The sequence below is a fragment of the Camarhynchus parvulus genome, chromosome 1 (genome assembly GCF_901933205.1).
Source record: "Camarhynchus parvulus chromosome 1, STF_HiC, whole genome shotgun sequence".
In the NCBI taxonomy this organism is placed as follows: Eukaryota; Metazoa; Chordata; class Aves; order Passeriformes; family Thraupidae; genus Camarhynchus; species Camarhynchus parvulus.
In genome coordinates, this window is record NC_044571.1 from 69,568,288 (window position 1) to 69,582,731 (window position 14,444).

The window sequence follows — 14,444 nt, forward strand, 5'->3', positions numbered from 1 at the left end:
ATTTTCTGGCATCTCTGTGTTCCTACAGATCTGAATTTCCTCTGCGAGTCAGGTTTGTGAGTACAAAGGACCTGCTTGGAGTCATGGTCTTGCACTGAACCTCTGCCCGTGGCTGTGAGTCCTGCCAGGACGCCTCCAGGCCACAGCTGCCTTGAGGAGTCCTAGCAGATGAGTGTGGCTCTGCCTCCTTGAGCAAAACAGCCAAGCAATTATTCAAAACTGAAGGCTTTCCTTTCTTCTTCCCTCCAGCTGGAGTTGCCTCTTCCCCTAGACATGCCGGAGGTGCTGTGTGGTTTGTTTTGATTGAGCAGAGTCAGGGTGCCAAAGACCTCAAATTTCAACCCTTCTGGCAGCAGTGTGAGTGTGGCTGGCAGGGCTGGCAGCTTGGCACGGGATGGTGGCTGAGAGGGCAGTCAGGACAGGCCAGGAGCCGCCATGCCACTGCAGCCCTCATCCCATCCTGTGGAGCTGGTCAGGGATCCTGGGTTAGCTCTCCAGACACAGCAGGTTTTCTCCTGTTTTCACCCCAGCATGAAAACCACACCAACCCATCTATGGTTTTCACCTTGGCGTGAAATTTCATTCTGCTGAATATTTTGCACCTCACAGAGTCTTTCTCATCCTTAAACCAAATAGTATTTAGCTTCAGATATTTCTTCCCAAACTTTCCACCATTTTTCTGGCCCTTTTGTGTATTTCCTGACCACTGTCCCTCTCCAGTCCCTACAACTGCTGCTTCCCTTCAACATCCCCTGGCTGCTTCTCTCCAACTGCCTCAAGTGCTGTTTTTTCCAAGGCATCTTCCAGCCCACTAATGCCTCCTCCAGGCTCCCAGGGTATCCCTGCCTCATCCTCTGACACTTGGCACACAGGGAGGTGTAAAGGCTGCTTTGAGCTGGGGGTTCAGGGTGACACCAGGACAACTGCTGGATTTTCTGTTCCCCATCCAGGGTAAGACTGGGACCCACCACAGCTGGTTCTTGGAGAGGTCCCCCACCTCTGGTGCCCACCCCAGCGCCCCACACACTGGTGGGCCCAGGCTGGTGGGCAGGGCCCACTCTCTAACAGCCTGGGAAGTTTGGCTCTTTGTGTTCCTTTGTCATGGGTGCCCTGGTAATTATGCACCTTATGAAGATATCTGATGTAATCATACCCTTCTAAAAATGCCTCGGATTAAAAGCTTTTCCTGGGTCTTTAGGTGATAGGCCTGCAATTACAGAAAATGAACTGCATTTTAGCGTTCCATTGAAATTAATAATAGTGGTTCTCCAGTTGAATCTGTGAGTAGTTAATGGAACAAACGGGATGCTCCACTACAATGAGGGTTTTAAAGCTATTTGAGAGAGATTCTGTGTTTCAAATAGGAAAATAATTCTCACAATGCAAAATCATTTTGTGTTTGCATCTTTGAGAAATAATGGCTCTGTGTAGTTTCGAGATGCAACTATTTATCAATAATTGTTTCAATGTGCTCTTCCATCCTTTGCTGCACTGGAAAAGAATGACCTGCAGAGAACTCTGGAAAAAGAAAAACAAGTCAAGGAATTAATGATGCAGAAAGAAGCTCTAGCCTGGGCTGAGCTCCATGAGGGGGTTTTACCATAAACATTGAAAAACAAATTTGTGTGAGTTCGTGCAAGGCAGAACAACAAATATTCTGAGACTTGTTGAATTTCAGTTACTCCATCTCCAACTCGGCTCAGTTAAACTCAGCCTCTGAGAGCTGGCAAGTTTTGGAGTGCTGTGGTGGGTTGCAGCCCATAGCAGGGAGAGAGGAGCCAGCCCCTCTCCTGCATCCCAGTTAACCTGCCCCATAGGCAGGGGCAAAATAGCTCACACATCCTCTGCTGCATCAGCTTCCTTTCATAGATTCTTGCTGACAGAGTAGGAGTGTGTTTAGTGCATCCTTCTCCAGGAGAGTGGAAAAACAAGTGATGCCTCTGTCCCCAGTGCCTTTTTCATATGAATGGGTGGAGGATGGACCAGGATCCGGCTCTGCACCTCTCACGATGAAACCAGTCCTACTGCTCCTCTGCCCTGGGGATAGAGGAGTTCCAGAGCAGGTTCAGATATTCTTCCCATGCAGCAGATGTACTGCAGAGCCACCTTGTCTTTACAGACACTATTTCAGTGTCCCCAGGTTTACCTCCCATCCACTGAACACCTTTGCACTGTGATCCTGCAGCAGAAAAGGCACTGAGTGGCACGAGCCGCTCCCTGGGATTGACACCAGGGCTGGCTCCCTGATCCTGGTTCCTTTGGCAAGGCAAGAAGAGCCCTGAGCATTCCCCCTCCTGCCCAAGCAGTCCTTCCCTTGGGCTGTCCTGCCAGGGTGCAGGCTTGGTCCTTGCTCCCACATTCTGTATCCTGCCAGGAGCTGCTCATCTGTCAGTAGTGCCAGTTTTTCTGGCTTTTCCCTGGATGATGGCATCACCCATGTAAGTTTTACTACCTCCCCTGACATCAAAAATAGTTCTGTTTTCAGGGAAAGTGTCTCAGCTGTCCAAAGCAACCTGAACTGCAATCTAAAGAAACTCTGTTTTGCATGGAGTTATGGAGCTCCTTGAATGAAACATTCACCTTTTTTTCCTCTCTCCAAAAGCATCTGCCAGAAATCCAGTAATTTACCTGCCTCCTCAGGAAGGGTGAGAGGCACCAATTTCCAGCAACAACCCAAAATCTCTGGCCTGGGCCCAGAACCACTTGTAACAGCAGTTCTTGCACAAGAACAGGTTTTGGCAATGTTTTGCTTTCCCAGTCAGGCTGGATGTGATCCAGAATGAGGGTGTGTAACCAACATAAACCTCAGGACATGAGACTGTAGGTAGTTTTCTAGCATGTTTATAGATAATATATTTTCATGGCCTATATGTTACTTATTACCCATATATTATAATTACCCATATAAGTAACTAAAACTACCTATATGGTATAGGTTACATGTGATATAGGATAATTACCTAAAGGTTTGCAGCTTGTGGGTGGCCTGGTGGGCAAGACTGAGCTTTGCTTGTTTGTTCTCCTTCCAGACCTGCAGCTCCTCAAGGCACAGCTCTGCTTCCTTACACAGCTCTAAATCAGCCTAAGCTAGGTTAGAAAAACCACCCACAGACAGCCTTTCCTTTTTTTCCTTCTCTCCTAATTCACCTTTCCCTCATCATTTATGCAGCCTACCTTTTCCAGAGGACCAAGACCTGAGAAGGTCTGACCCCAGCACCCTGGACCAGAAATGCTGCTGTGAGCACAGCCAGGACAGGTGGGGAAACCCCAGCGCAGGCTTTGAAGGCATCCAGCAGAGATGCTTCTGTCTACACTTATTTGATTTTATGTCTGTGTCTCATTATTTTTGTTGGCAAGGAAGGCACGGGGAGGTTTTTCATCAGAAGTGGAGTCAATCAAGAAGCACCACAGAAACGTCTTTTGGCAGCTGCTGCTGCTGCAATCCCATCTTCCATGAGGCAGAGGAAATCTTGCCTAACCTAACGAAGTCTAACGTGTTTGCTTTTAGAAAATCCTCCCCTTACTGCTGTGATTGGTTAATTCTGTTAGCAAATACATCAACTACACCCACATCTTTGTGTGTGTGTCACAGTCTCATGTGCCACACAACCACGCTGCACCTGGGTTATCAACAGGAGGTCTCTGTGATGACTGTGCCTTAATTTGTGCTCTGCCAGCACAAGAAGCCACAGCTCCTCAGCTACTGCTGGTGGTCATGGCTGGGGCACTCAAATGCCTGTTCTTGGAGATATAATTACACAAAAAACTCACTCCCTAAACAAATTCCTCTGTGCAGAGCTCCAAAGCAAATCAACCTTTGCACACATGTGCTGAAGCGCTGGAAGAGGAGGTTTAAGCGGCAACGCTGCCAGTCCTCTGCTCAGAGCCACTCTGGTGACTGGCCTCACAGCCACGACCCTGCCCAGTGCTGGTGGCCTTGTTGTGGCCATTGGCTGCCCTGGGCTGGCAGGGCATTCCTGGCCACAGCCACAGCTCCTTCTCAGGGACTCCAGGTAGTCAGTCAGGGTGAATGAGAGGCGAGGCTCAAACTCATCCTTTGGCTGTTATTTTCCAAATGGGAGGCAGACAGACATCTTCCTTGGATTAGGGTGAATGCCTTGTCAGCCCTACCCTTCAGATGCTGCATTGCTCTCCCTCTGTCTCCCATTCACAGGAGATGCTCACTTGGGCTTAGGAGTGTTTGATTACCAATCCTATGGGTTCTGATGCTGGAAATGGGAAACCTATCTACTTTATCTCGGGGTGGAAGGCTGAGCACAGAGATGCACCTTTGTGATGCAAATTTCCCCTTTGTTTACCGTTATTTTTAATTGTGGAACAGATAAAAGCTGAGCAGGGAGCAAGGAGCAAACCTGGCATGTTGTGACAGGCACTTGCAAACAACAGACAAAATGTGCCAATTCCAGCTTCAGCCAGGTGTGTCTGACTGTCACTCGGTGAGTCTTTGGAAGATTTGAGTAGCAGATATTTTAATTATAAATGCTCAGCCAAGTCAGTACATTTCTCAGTACAGAAGCAGTGACAGACAAAAAAAAAGGATTTTCTTAAAATTCAGCATGCACAGCAACACCCGCAAAATTTAAAAATAAGATAAGCACATCTTAAAAAAAAAAAGTAAATTAAAACTCATATATAAAAGCCAGGAATAGCAACATACGCCTATAGGGAGACTCCAGGTAAGCTTCAGCCCAAACTTGGAAAGATATATAAGCCTTGGAAGCCTGGAAAAACTTGCAATTGTGTAATTATGCTGTATTTCCATACCTAGAAGTAAAACACATCTGTGCAATCTTTGGGCTGCCCAGGACCTTCATGATGGGGAAGAACTGCAGCAGAGGCACATCTCTCCCACCCATGATCTGGGAGTGAGGCACAAGGACAGGGATCTTTGCCCAGGCACAGGAATGTCTCATGCTGATACCTAATGTTTATACCAGGGACCTTGGGCTCCCTTTCTCCTTCATGAAGGGAAACTGGCACTTTGAGGTGCTGTTCATCTCAGCCCAGTGTAGCTGTCCAAAACAAATCAGATGACTCACACTGTGGGCACAGCTTTTCTTCCCCCCTCTCTTGAAAGGGAGCGAGGAGGAGCAGGGCAGCTTTTGCACAACAGTGTCCAAAGCTCAGTGAGAGGAATCCTGCCATAAACAGCAGGGGTTTTCCAAGTTAGATGTAAAGCTTCTGAGAAGGGCTGCTTTGAGAGCAGCCAGGAAAGCCTGCCCTCTGACTGATGAGAGGCTTAGCTGAGCCCTAAAACCTGATGAGTGGGGCCATCATCACACTGTCACAACCAGGCAGCCATGCTGGGATTTGGGCTTGGAGGGCAGACATTTACATGAGGCATGAGCAGTGTGATTTTAAACACAAAAATAATCCATTGGTTTGACTATTGTGGTAATTCATGGCTTCTCAGGGCCACACGTTGCCTGCTGTACCTAAACTGAAGAAATGTCAACTCCCACCTTGAAGATATTCAGAAGCTGGCTGGACATGGCCCTAGAGAACTGGCTTGAGGTGCTGGACTAAATGACCTCCAGAGGTCCTTTCCCACCTCAAACTTTCTGTGATCCTATGAAGTAGAATAATTTCATTATTAAAAATAATACAGAAATTAAGAATGTTCTCAATCAAGCTTTTCCTGAAAGACAACTGAGGTTTACAAAAATACTTGCATGAGTCAGGAGCACTTTGTGTTTGAGATTTCATGAAAATACACTTTCGTGGAAGCCTGCCAAGATCCATAACTCACTGAGCACTTTCCAGCAGAAAAGATCATCCTCCTCCCACCTGGCTGGACAGGTCATCACCACCACTGCTCAGCAGGGAGGCAGCACCAGGGCATGATCCTCTCCCTGCCCGCCCCTGCTCCTGCCACAGGATGGGGACATGGCCATGGTGCCAGGCATCCTTGCAGGGCCACCCCAGGGCAGCCATCCTCACGGCTCACTCCTCCTGGTCGGATTTTCACACACACCACAGACACACCGTGAGACAGGCATGGCAAAACCTCCTCCCTTCCTCTCCTTCCATGGCTCTGCACCTGCAGGGGAAGGGGATACTGATGTTGTTTACAGACAAAGGTAAAATAGAAAGAAAAGGAGCAGGAGGCAAAATAATTCTTCCCCTATGGAAAGCTCTTCTGTTTGTTCAGATCATTACCGTATCAGCAAACCCACATAAAAGTACTGTTAATTTTAATACTTTCCCAAGACTAATTAGGTTTAAATTGGGTAGAAAATATTGTGCAAATAACTAGTCATGCATAAAATCCTCGGTGAAGTTTAATCAGGAGGAGTAGAAAACAGGGAAAATAGTTTTCATTAATGCATTTACACCATCTTAGAATTTCCCTGAATTGTGTTTTACCTTGGCTATAAAAATGAAAACATTTAAATTTCTTTAAAATTACATTTGACTTAATTACAGCCAATCCCTAATACCAGCAAACAACCCATTTTGCCTACTTTTCAGCATAAATAGCCACCAGCCTCATCATTTCATAAAGAGTTGTTTTCCTACATGATGTTCTCTATGTGCAGAATGTTAATAGCTACTATAGCTGAATATGAATAGGCTTTGTAGCTCCACTTGAAATATAGAAAAATGGCCCAGACATTAAAAAAGATAAAAGGGAAAAGGGCAGTAATGAATTTAGAGGAAAATGAACATTAATGGTACTAGCATTACCTCATGTTCCACATAACAAATTATTGGAAATCTGTCAAGCACACCAAATTATCTACTCATCTGCTGTTGTGGGGCCCTTTGGAGCCATCCAAAACCAGCAAAAGCAAGACAATTTAAGCTAATTTTACTATTTATAACAATAGAACAGACCATTAAGATAAATTAATGTCATTATCAAGTTTCTATGAAAATGACAAATACCGCTATTTCAAGCAGCTTTAGAAGCTGTTGACTATAATGAAATCTGCTGTACAGGTACTAAAAAGAAACACTCCAAGTAATTATTTTCTAGTAGCTTGTTTGTTTCCTTCACATTCATTTACTTTCACCACAATTAGTTCTGTACACAATATATGGTAACTAAACAGTCAACACTACGCAGCATTAGGACTAATTAGACAATTATGATGCAGTTTTCAGCCTTTTAGGTCCTAAAGAGAGCCAGGAGTAAACATTTTAGAGGCAAAAACAGCGGCACCACATCGATTTGCAGGTTTGGAGTTTGAAGGAATACAAAGCAATACAAGAAATAAAGCCAGGTGAAATGCTTTACACAAAACAGCCTGAATTGAGATGGTTATTAAATGATCTAATTGCTGAGGCTCCCAGCACGAGGCTGGACATGGCCAACAGGAACAGCCGGGGTTAGGAGGCTGGAGCAGGCGGCTCTGGGTGGGCTGTGGAGCTTGGGGAGGGAGCAGTGCCAGGTCAAGGCAGCCAGCTGACCAACAGCAGTGGGACACCCGCTGTGGATCCCTGGGAAGATTCACATGTGTTCTTTCAAAACTTTCTCCAGGTGGTAACTCCAGGTGTTTCACACGTAGCGCTCCATCCCTTCACACCTCCGGCACCACTGCGCTGGACAAAGAGTCCTGCAAAAAAAATGTATTTTCTTACTGCCAGTCCTGACTGTCTGCTTCAGAGGATAAAGAAAGCAGAAGCTCATGGTGCCTCCCTCTCTACCACTCAGGATTTCCTGGACAAGGCTAGGAAGGAGCCATATGTACTGCAAACACAGAGTGGCACACATGCCACTTGGTACATGAACAGATCCCAGCCAAAGTATCCATGTTCAGCTGCATTAACCAAGCACACTGGAAGTAGCCATGGAGGGCTAGGTGGAGGCATCATGCTTTCCCTGGCCAGCCTTGAGTCTTTTTCCCCACCTCACAGTGGGCAAAAATAGGATGAGGAAGCTTAGCATCCCTCTTTGAACTCCTTTTCACTTTCCCCATTTCTGTAGCTGCCAAGCTTTTATCTGCTCTGTGTGTGCCACTTCATGCCAGCGACATAATGAAATAATTTGCATATTTGCACATAATTTCCAGGGAACCATCTCCAACTTTGAAGCCCCTGTACAGTTGGGTTGTGGGGCCAGGGTGAGTTGCAGGGATTGCTTCCCTGGTGTGATGCCTGGGCAACAAAGCTCTGCCCTCATCCCTGCCTGGGGACAAGTGAGTTGGGCCAGGAGCCTCCTTCTTGCTCCAAGCACAGCAAGGGGCTGGGCTGGGCCTCCCCAGACTGCTGTGGTACAAGCCACAGTCCTCATTCTCAGCTCCCTGCTGCAAGGGTAATGCTCCACAGGGCAGACCACACGTGGGGCAAGCTGTGCCAGAGAACTCCCAAGAGCCTGAGGACAGGGTTTCCTGCTCCCAGGGCCACAGTGTCATCTCCAGCCCAGGAACTGGTGAGGAAGACACCAAAACCAGCAGCTGACAAGAAGACCCCTCCTTTCTCTTTTTCCTCCTGGCTGTTCCCTGTCCTGCATCTGGCAACAGCACCATGACTCTGAGATATCTTAGTTTGGGTGCTTATCAGTTCTGTGCTAATGATAATGAAAGGTAATTAGTCTATAAAAGCATTATCACAACATTCATTGTTATTTATGACGTTTTATTAGTACTATCAGTCAGGGATTTTATGAAGCAGAGGTTTCATTTTTCCTTAATTGGACGTTTATGAGAGAATATCGAATCTGACAGTCCATTTAGGAATTTATCACAGAATAAAGAGACTCCAGCTGAAAGCCAGCTTTGGTTTATATGACTGATTTTGCACTGGATTTAACAGAAGCTGCACCTATCTGCAAATTTGGGTCAATGTCCCTGTGATGGACGATGCATCCATCAATTTAGGGAAGGCTGAACCATCCACCCTGCTCAAAGCTGCTTCAGAAGGCTGGAGATGTTTACACTGTGTGGGCATACAAGAGCAAAGGTCTTGGGAGTTCCTGCAACAGGATATTTTCTAATGCTTTTTTGTACAGTAACTGCCTACATGAGTGCTTTAAAAAAGTGTTTAAAACCTTCCTAAAGCTCTCCCAGGAGCAGCTGGAGCCCAGCAGCCATCACACAGCAGGGGCTCAGCGAGCTCAGTCACTCAGAAGGATGCCTGAGCCCCTGGGACCTTCACTTTGGTTTCTGTCTTGTCACAGTCTTTGGCCTTTGTCCTTTGCCCCGCATTTTTCATTACCTGGACAGATACTTGCATTGCTCCACCTCAGAAAGATGCTAAAAGGAATTAAAATTCAGCACCTGAAAGGGGTGATGCCCTGGCTGCTGGTGCCTCATGCAGCAGCTGTCAGCAGCACCAGGACACTCAGGGGCTGGGTGCAGGGTGGGCTGGCCTCGACAGGAGACAGCAGGGGCTGGCAGTCCCTCTGGTGACCAGGAGAGCAGCACCTCTCCAAGGGGCTCAGGAGCAGCTGCAGGGCACAGGACAGCCAAGCTGGACTTCTCAGTCTGCCAAGCCCTGCAAAGAAAAGGCTTTTGAAGCCTGGAACTAGATGCAGAGCAGTAGGGAAGGGGGCAGGACAGCAAGACTGTCTCCAAGCAGGGATGAGGAATTCAGGGAAAAACAACAAAACATGTCCCTTGTGTGCCTAAATAAATGGTCTCTGCATACCCAAAGGAGCTGAAAGGGGAATTTTAACTGTGCACACTGATCACTGTATCCACTTCTCACCTCTGCGATTCTGGAAAGTGTTCATATTTAAGTTACAGTAAAAAACAAAACAAAACGAAAAAACTAAACATTACAAGACTTGGAGAAAACACCACTGTGAAAAACATGAAGCGCTTGTAAAGGATAGTGAGAGCTGACCTTGCTGCAATTTGTATGAACTTTTGTTCAGGGAGAAAATAGCAGTGGCGAAGGAGCAGATAGAGAGGAGAAAGCCATAGCAAAAACGGAGGAATGAAGCCGCAGCCACACAAATTCAGCGTGGAAGTGAAGCACAAACCTCCACCAGCCGGGGTGCTTAACCATTAACTCTGAGTGCCAGAGGCAATGGCTCTTGCCAGCTCAGGGCTGGATGCCTGTACTCCCACACAAGTCAGCGGCTCCAGACAGAGGTGAGCAAAGGCAGTGTGATAGTCTGCGATAGACAGGCAGTTTGCCCAAGCGATTTGAGGTTCCTGTCTGCCCTTAAACGCTGCGGGGTTGTGAGAAGCATCTGCAGGCTGAGGAGCTGGAGCTCACCTGGGCACTCACTGAAAATACACACCAGAAAGGGCTGTGATGGAAATACCACAACAGACGCACATTTGCCGATTTTTCCAGAATTTCATCTCTGAAAATCAAATACACGCTGGGAAGTTTCTGAGAAAGCAGGATTTTCTTTTGTGTGGTCCTCCGCAAGCACAGGATTGTGGTGGAGGCAGGAAGGGAGAGATTAACCACAGGAGCCAGTTCCGTGCTTAAATACCAACTCCCCTTGTTCCACTACAAACAGATGGAGCCCCACAGACAGCCACACTCATCCTCGCCTCCGACAAAGGCGGCGGAGGTCAGCGCGGCTTTGGCAGGCGGGGATGCTGCGCCTGCCGTCGGTGCAGAGCAGCCCCAGCCAGAGAGCGTCAGATGCCCGACAGGGAACCAGCCCCAGTCTCGCACCTCAGCTGCGCTGCCAGGCGCCTGGGGCTGCTCTCTCCTCACCGAGGCTGCTCTGCATTCTCTTTGTGCAATAGTAATCAAAATTAACACTTTTTCTGCAGCCACAGACCCAAGCAGGGAAACGAATATTCTTCTCCGATCCTTCTTCATCCTGCCTCTTGCCAAAAGTGCTTTTATCTGTGTTCATGCGTTAAAGAAAGGGACACAGACAGATGATGGAAAAAGCTGCAGGAGCACTGGTGAGGATACAGAGAAAGACAAAACATTTCCCTATTTCCCTATTTCTCCATCCAAGACACCATGGCTGGCTTTCCCCTCCTGCCTCTGCCTTTGTTTGTGCAAAATCCAGAAAGTCCCAGTTCACCTGGCAAGTCCCTCTGCCATGACATAAAGTACAGAAAATTTTCAGCAGATTTCCTGTCCATCAAGCTGAGACTTTGCAACAGATCCAGCCTGAATAACCCAGAAAACCATGTAGTCACTGGTTTATGTTGTTCTGGACTTTTCTAAGTTTGTGTTCAAGCTTTCCCTCTAAACCCCAGAAGCACAGCCTGGATAGAGACAAAGAAATCTCCTCCTCCCACTACCACAAGTATTTTTTCTTTCCTTCTGCTTATAGCTGATGCAAGCATGCCAAGATCAAGGGAATGAGGTGGTGTCAAGGTCTGCAGGCAGCCTGGCACAAGCCACTCCAAGACATGGCAATTTAAGCAGCAGTGAAGTAAAATCCAAAGTCATCAATGTGCACCTTACTGAAAATGGAAGTTTGTGAGCACAGAGACAATACAGGAGTGTACTAGCAAACTAAAGAGCATCAAGCTGGTCCTATTGCATAGTTACAGTCAGGTGAGTTTCATCAGAACTCTCCATTTTAAGAAGCAGATGGATTTCAAGGACTTTTCCATTCAAACAGAGCAGGCTGCAGGAACCTTGTGCAGAGCTGACAACCAGCTCACCACGGTGCTCAGCAACCTGCAGACATGATGCTAATGGCTGCTTATTACATCTTTCTCCAGGCTGGATGCAGACACTCAGCTCCTTTTGCAAGAAAATGTTCCATAGTACAGGCTGTACTAAAGGAAAAGCTGTAGTCTCCTTAATTGTCTCTAAGCATCTCTCCTTCTTCCAGGAGAAATTAACCACCATTCTGTTCTGAAGATGGACAAAAGTGTGTTCCCTTCCATAAAACCAACAAAAGATTACAACTACTGAACTCAGTTTCTCCCCAGATGAATGGATCACCGGGCAGTAATTGCTGTCCCTGCACTGATGGAGCTTTTTAATTCCTGTTCCCTCCAGAGCAGCCTCAGAGCTGGGTCTAGAGGCTGCAGCCCACATTTGCCACCCCTGTGAGCAGGTAACCTTGAAGAGGCTTTGCCATGGAGGAGTGTATTTCATGCCCTGTGGATGACAGTGGATTGCCTTTTCCTTCACATGCCTTTTCCCTCACACCCTCTGCATGCAGGCAAGCCTGTCCAAGCCTCTCTCTGGTGCCCTGTTACCATCAGGATCTTCTGTGCCTTTGATGGCCAAGCCATGCCTGGGATGTCCCAGCACTTCACTCACATTAGATGCCACTGGACTCTGCTGCCCTCCGAGCTGGAAATGCTCTCAGAAGGATCCACCTGGATGTTCCTGGCCTGAGAGGAATTTGGGGGACAACACAATCTGTGTGATTTATAGCCAGCTTGGAACAAACTACTTTAAACTGAAAAACTATATGGTCCAAGAGGGTTTTGGAGCAGTGTTGAGTGACATGAGGATTATTTGACTTGCTTCAGCAAGTTAAGGAAAGGAACTGGCACAAGAGTTGTCTAGAGAAGCAGTTTTCTGATGTATCTTCCTGTGGGGAGATGAGCAGCTCCTGCCACACCTGAGGGGACCCTGACCTGCCTGCTTCAGGGCTGCAGGAGGGACCTGCTGTCCCTACCCCAGCAGAGCTCTGCTGGCACACAGGCTTCAGACACCTTGCCAAGACTCAGGGCTCAGGGGCACCCACAGGTGTCAACTTCCACACCTTATCCATGTGTGTGCCTGAGCTCATGGGCAGGGCTGGAGCACCAAATTATTCTGCCCGCAGTGAGGAGAGGAAAGGCACACACACACACGCAGAAAGCTGACATGGAAACCTGCTAAGCAGCCTTGTCTTGTGTCTCATGCCCTGGAAATGGCTTCCAGCTGGAGAGCAGGGGGAAAGCAAAGGCACTAGCATGACCACATCAGTGTGCCACTGATTAATTTGAATTAAGCACTGTATCACACAGCAGCTGTGAGACACAAGAACACGTGCACAAAGACCCTCAGGCATCAGGGGCAGCCACTGATGATCTGCCTGTGTGTTTGGGCTCCAGAGTAGGGATGGGGGTGCAAGATTACCCTGGAGGTATCACAAGTCCAAACATTCCTGATACCAGCACTGAGTGGGGGATTCTGGTGTCTCCGTGTGAGACATGGTAGGGCCTTGGAAACATGGGAACCACAGAATATGATTCCTGGGCTGTACACATTTAAAGTGTATTGGTATTGTGTGCATTTCTAATTGCCACTAACAAGACAGTCAATCCATATTTCTTCCCAAATCCATCTTCATCATTTGCCTTGCTCCTGGTCTGCCCACCAATTGTGCCAGCAGAGTCATTTGTGCAACACAGGGTGAGCAGGAGCACTGTACTTACTTGGATGACAAATAACCCACCTTTTTGCAAAGTCATTTTTCAGCTGTTTGGCTCAGCAGTCGTGAAGCTGCTTGTGCCAGCACAGCACAGGTGGTAGCATGGTGGGTGGGCATGAAAGGGCAGGGAAAGGAGACCAGAGCAGTGGCTGATGAGAACTGTCTCCACATGAGGCTGCAGCTTTGCGGCAAGCAGCAGTGCATCTCTGCCCCCTCATTCCTGCAGCACATTCCTTTGCCCACCTGGAACCCTGTTACATCATGGATCTGCAGCAACCATTCTGCAGCCACACTGTGAATTGAGTCGGTGCTTTTGGCCTTGCCTCTAAAAAAAATTCTGCAAAATATTTATTTTTAAACGGGATCAGCTTTTTAGTCACGATTCCCAGCACAGACGTAGGTTTCCCACTCAATTCAATGGGTGGTGTGACACAGCCTGGGCTGGAACAAGGGAAATGCAATTTACAGCAGCTGCTGAGACTTCTTCATAGAGTAACACCATTGAGCACTCCAAGTCAGGACCAAAGTGGGATGTGTGGGTCCACAAAAGACTTCACAACAATAATCACAACATTCTTCAACACCCCCACGCCTCTTTAAGCTTAGCAAGTGCAATCTGCTGAATGGCTAATGATGTAAGGCTTCTAAAAGGAGTCTGTGTTTCTTTTAAGATTGGTGTGATAAAAACAAAGGAAGCAGGAGATGTACATTGTCACACTTCATGACGGGGACTGAAGAGATAAACATGGAATATAAATTATTTTATGATATTGTGGTCCCTGAACTTTATCTCAAAGATCAAGTCCTATAAATAATAAAGCTTAATAAATAAATTAATATAATAAATAAGGTTTAACAAATAAATCTTACCAGCTCCAAGTTGGACCTGCTGCTGACCAGGGCTGAGCCCATCAGACACAGCAGCAATGCTTCTGTGATAACCTATTTAAGAAGGAAAATGTTATTTTGCAGAAGCAATTGCAGCCAGAGAAGAGAGGAGTAAAAATATGTCAGAGAAACAGCTCTGCTGACACCAAGGTCAGTGAAGAAAGAGGGAGAGGAGGTGCTCCAGGTGCCAGCACTGAGATTCCCCTGCAGCCTGTGGTGCAGACCATGGTGAGGCAGCTGTGCCCTTGTGTCCATGGAGGATCAGAGAAGAGCTGATGCTCTT